Genomic DNA, 5,932 nt, shown 5'->3' with positions numbered 1-5,932 from the left:
ACACACACACGCACACACACACACACACACACACATATATATATATTTGTGGTCTCTAAATTCTTTACAGTTTTCTTGTGTTGACGAGGAGATTCAAGTATTCAACATATTCATGGGAACTTGTCGACTATTGTTTACCAGGTCAGATAACTTGAACTCTTGGTTATCTCGTTTGCTTGGGCTTGAGTGTTATATCGTTGTGGTCGAGTACAGGGTTTCAAGACTTTTCGAATGTTGAACATATGATATGTTTATATGTTTCTGTTTTATTTACAGACTTACTTCATGTGAGGAAGTAATTACTTCGAGGCTTTATGTGTGAAATGTAATACAACAATGGGGAGAATGTATTCCCTATTTTCTCAAAGATTATTTCATTTTTCTATTTATTTTCATAGGGTTCTTTGAAATTGTTTTTGTATATTTTGAGTTAATGATTCTAAGCCATTGAACATTAGTATTTCATGGAAAATAATTCTCTGTATGTACTTACCAATTCTTAGTTCACAATTACTATTAATGTGAAACTCTTAATATGATCTTTTTATTTACATGAATGAAATTCTTTACTTCTACTTATAAAGTAATATGAAATTGCTCAATAAAATTTCTTTTCCAGTATGATATTCTCTGTTCTTTTTTAACTAGATATACATATACAATATTTCAATATACTTTTCTTTATTTTTATAAGCACAACACCAATAATAACTAAATATATTCAAATATACTTGAATTAAATATATATTCTAGTCCTTTAACAAAGAGATAAGAAAATAAAGCTATTATAGTTATACTATTCTTTTGTACTTCTGTTTGTACCTACAAAGAAGTACTTTATACATCACTGGAACTTAATTTTATTTTATGTGTGTGTGTGTGTGGGCTCCTACCCAAATCATAAATTATTTCAACACAAAAGAAAAAATATAGCTTATGACTAGGTTCCTTATTTCCTATTCGTTTCAAAATCTTAGTAACTCTATTAATATTCTACAACAACATATTTTCTTTCACTATTATACACAAACTTATACCTTATTGCATTCTCTTTTTCTACGTTTTCATAATTATCTAATTTAATAAAATAAAATACAACCATTTTGAAACACTATGTTCATCATAATGTTTAATTCTACCACTTTACAATACATGCACATAATTATAAATAAATTGTAGTTACTTATTTTCTTTTCCGAATAACATGGTAGGTAAGAATACTGAATTGAATTATTTGTTTGAAAAATTAATATTTGAATACTTGACTCCTCCCAACCTTGATACTTCTTCCAAAAATTATCCCCTGAACGCGGGTCTGTAAATACTTTTTGTTTGTCTTATTCACTTGCTATTCTCACAGTGTCTCCAAGACAGCCCGAGTCCCTCAGAAAGAAGACAAAATAGAAAGTATATCCTTTCATTACCCATGTACCACTCACTTTGGTAATTGGTAACTACCTCCACCTCACCAACAGGTGACAAGTAGTTACTAGCTCATTAATGAGATTTTGTTTCCCACTCTCTTATATTTTAAGGAAATAATAAATTAACCAATTCCATAAATTCACAAAAAATCAAATCATCCATATTAACATTCACCATCAATTTGCAGCCTTATCTCTTTCAGCTAAGTGTATTCAACATTAATTTTCCACAACTCTTTATTCATTATAAACATCTTAAATATAGATTTACAATCATTCATTATCAGTGATAAAGTACTGATAAATAAATTTTATTTATGTTCATATACAATTAATTGTCTTTTTTAAATATTTTGTTAGAAGAGGTTCATTACATAAGTTGGGAATCATAGGTTGACAAAAAAATTGATAACCTATTTGAACTCCATTATAATTAATTATTTGGTATATGTGGCAAGAGTAGATCGCCTAGGCTTGGACAATTCGGAATGGGCCTCTATGTTAGAGTTGAGAATTTTGGCAAGTTTGACAGAGGAGTGGAATTGGTATTTGACGATCTTATGGAAATCAAGCATTGTCATAAGTAGGGAGGAAGAAAATCATCTAATGTGGTGTAAGAATAAACAAACTGTGAGGCTAATTCTAAATAGGGCATGATGAAATCATTCAACAAAATATGGTGTGTGAATCCAAGTGGTGGCATAAGATAGTTAGGCAGTGCCAAGGTTTCTCAAGAGTAGAATTTTTCTATGGCTAGTGAAAGAAAGAAAAATATTGATGCAGGCTGTTCTCTTAAAGAAAGTATGGGAAGGCCCAGTTTAATGCTTTATTTGTGTAAATGATAGTGAATTCGTTGAATAATTGTTCATTTTTTGCCTTTTTGTAAAAATTGTTGGAAATAATACTGAGAAGGGGGGGGGGGGGGGTGTTGAATCAGTATTTACAAATCAATAACTTTTTCATTTCCATAATCAAATTTACATACGCTACTTCAGTGAAGGGAACTCTCGTGTGCACGCAACTGTTCTTAAGGCAACCATCGTATATCTAGTGAAATTATGATTCAATTAATTCATCATATGTTGATCTTTAATCAGTGCATCAATACTTTATTAAACATTAAACAATAACCATGTGTAGTAAGATCAGAATAAACCATCACACAGAAGCAACACACATGAACACCAAGATTTAAGGTGGAAACCCAATGTGGATGAAAACCACTTGCTGTTGTCGTCTCTATCTTCTTTTAATAATAAGAAAATATGTTTACAATCTTGTACTAGTGCAGACTCATACTAGACGCAGGCACCCACCTGCAGAAGGCTACAACCTTCTCTCGTTCTCCAACATCTACTGGAAGGGAGCTACAACCCCCTAGTTCTTGTACTAGCCGATATGTTTACTAGTACGTAGGCTCCGACCTACAAAAGGCTGCAACCTTCACTCATTGATCCGGATTTAAACAGGAACGCAATAGATTACAGAGATAACCATAAATACAGAGATGTGATAACCATATACACAAAGATGGAGCGGAAATAATACTTCATTTCATTAATGGAAAATACTGAATACAACCAGAAATGGAAAGAAACCAGCTAGGGCGATGGTAGCTTATCTCTGAGAAGAGATGTGGCGGCTACATGCCTCTGAACTGTTCCGAACTGTATTACAATGAGGCTCGAAGGCCTATTTATTGTTGAGAAACAATGGAAAACCCTTCACATCCCGAAACCTAACCCTAGAAGATGAAACGCCAAATTGTGGGCCCCGTTTGGGTAAATTGGTACATCAATTTCCCGGGGTCGTAACTTTGGCATACGATCTCCGTTTGACGCGTACGATAGCTCGTTAGAAAGATCTATCCGAGTACTACCACTTTGGGAGGCAACATTGGTCTACGACCCATGTTGCCCCAGAATCCCAAAAAAACGTCGTTTAGGGCCTCAAAACGGCTCCAGAAGTTCAGGACCCGAAAAAACTGCTAAAAATAGTAAGTTGTGCTACAATTTAGGAAACTGAAAAAGCTGAAAGAGACAGTTGTGGGGATCCAAATGGGATAGGTGGGTGGCCACCAACATCCACCTGGATCATTCCTCCCCCCTTAGGAAGCAATGGTCCCCATTGCGTTGAGTTCCTCCATCTGCTGAACTTGTCCTGCAATCTCTGATGTGTCCAGTGATGGTGGGAAGCATGGTCGACGACGGTCCACATTGAACACTCGGTGCAAGCCAAGGAATGGAGGAATGTTGTGCTTCGAAGCATTGTTGCCCGTAGCCTTGGTATTGGTGTACGGACCATGTCGGAGTTGCCTGAGTTTCTGATGGGTTCTGGTAAGGCGTTCTCTCTGCAGATGTAACCAAACTTTGTCGCCCACTTGAAACTTGTGTGGTACCCCTGTGGATGAGGAGAAGTTGTTCCTGTGTTCTGTCATGACCGTATCCCTTTGCTGCTGCTGCTGCGTGGAGGAACCCTTTGCAGGGGTCATGGATGTAGCAACGATCTTCCCCTTACTTTGGGAGTGAACCAGACAGATGAATTTCCTGGTCTGTGATATGAGCTTGCTGCCTTTCTTGGTAGTGATCAAGGATGTGGCAGTAGGTGGGGCTACCTCTGGTATCCTGTATAATGAATTATTCAAAGAAATAATGACAACACGAGGCCTTGACTCATACACAGCATGTCGCCTCCACAAGTATGGTTGGCCTAATAATGCATCGCAAACATCCAGAGGTGTAACATCACACAATACCTCGTCTGTGAAGGGCTTGATGCTGTAGGGAAGGCGGCACTGCTGGCGAACTTTCAGATCTCGCCCTTCATGAAGCCACCCAATGCTGTACGGCTGCGGGTGCGGTGTAGTCGGTAGGCCCAAACGCTTCACGACCTCTGCTGAAATGAGGTTCTTTTGGCTGCCACTGTCGACAATGAATTGTAGCGGCGAACCCTTCACCCACATCTGTGAGTGGAAAAGACGCTCCCCTTCCTCTGGATTTTCGGGCTCATCTTTCTGGATCTTGGCGGTGGCAACAGTGGCGCTGGGGTCCGCATCAATGATCTGCTTCCCTTTACCATTCCCCTTGTCGGGTTCTGGCTCAGGGTCGGAACATGCATCTGATTCGGAAGCCTTCAACTCGGCCACCAGCGACTGCTTGGTCCGACACTCACTTGTGTTATGAGTGGGACTCTTGTGGAACTCACACCACTTTCCTGTGTCCTTCTTCGGCTTCGTGGTGTTGTTCTTTTCTTGCGGCTTCGACGGGTTATCTTGGGTCACCCCGCCTTGGCTTTGTCCTTTGGGCTTCGGATTTGCAGATCCAAAGTCTCGCTTCTTCTGTTTGAACTTTTGCTCGATTTTGACAGCGTATCGGTATGCTGTGCCGAGTGAGGAGATGTTCAAGAACACCATCTCTTCCTGGATGTATTTGTGTAGGCAGCCACGGTATTTGAGTACCAGATGCAGCTCAGAATCTTTGATACCCAACTGTGTGCGAAGGGTGTGAAAAATGTTTGTGAACTCTGGCACATCTTGGTCTCGTCCCTGCCGCAGTGTGGTCCATTTGATGTATTTGTCCTCATAGCTTCCGACAGGGTAGTACTGCTCTTTGATGGCATCCCGGAAGTCATTCCAAGTGGGTGCGGCTGAAAATAGTGAGCCTGTATTTTCATCCTTCTGCTCGCAGTAGGTTTCCCACCAGTCCTTGACGTGGGGGGCTGCTTTGAGAAGAGCAAAAACAATCTTTTCCCGACTTGAAAATTCGTGAACAGAAAAATACCCATCTAGCAGATTTAACCATTTATCTACGGCATCTGCGTCTATTTTACCCTCGAAGATGGGGATTTCAAAATTAACTTGTACCTTGAAGGGCGTGGCATTTCCAGAGTTGCTGCTGGAAGCCGATGCGTCGCTTCTGGGTAGCCGCTGAAGGATCTGTGCAAAGCTGTCCATCATCGCGTTCCGTTGTCGCTCGAGCGCTTCTTCGAGCAAGATTTTGATAGGATCTCCTGCCCCCTCGTCTTTCTTCTCATCCGCCATGGGAGGCCGTCGGGATTTACGAGGCTGGTCTTGCAAAGGTTCGACCAGTTCAAGCCCTAACTCCTTATATCCCGACCTCGTTGGGGACATGCAAAGAAAAACAGAGAAAAAGCAGACCGCTCTGATACCACTGATCCGGATTTAAACAGGAACGCAATAGATTACAGAGATAACCATAAATACAGAGATGTGATAACCATATACACAAAGATGGAGCGGAAATAATACTTCATTTCATTAATGGAAAATACTGAATACAACCAGAAATGGAAAGAAACCAGCTAGGGCGATGGTAGCTTATCTCTGAGAAGAGATGTGGCGGCTACATGCCTCTGAACTGTTCCGAACTGTATTACAATGAGGCTCGAAGGCCTATTTATTGTTGAGAAACAATGGAAAACCCTTCACATCCCGAAACCTAACCCTAGAAGATGAAACGCCAAATTGTGGGCCCCGTTTGGGTAAATTG

The sequence above is a fragment of the Pinus tabuliformis genome, chromosome 4_1 (genome assembly GCF_031772625.1).
Source record: "Pinus tabuliformis cultivar Carrire ecotype Pingquan chromosome 4_1, CPIR1, whole genome shotgun sequence".
NCBI lineage: Eukaryota > Viridiplantae > Streptophyta > Pinopsida > Pinales > Pinaceae > Pinus > Pinus tabuliformis.
This window is presented reverse-complemented; position numbering follows the sequence as displayed.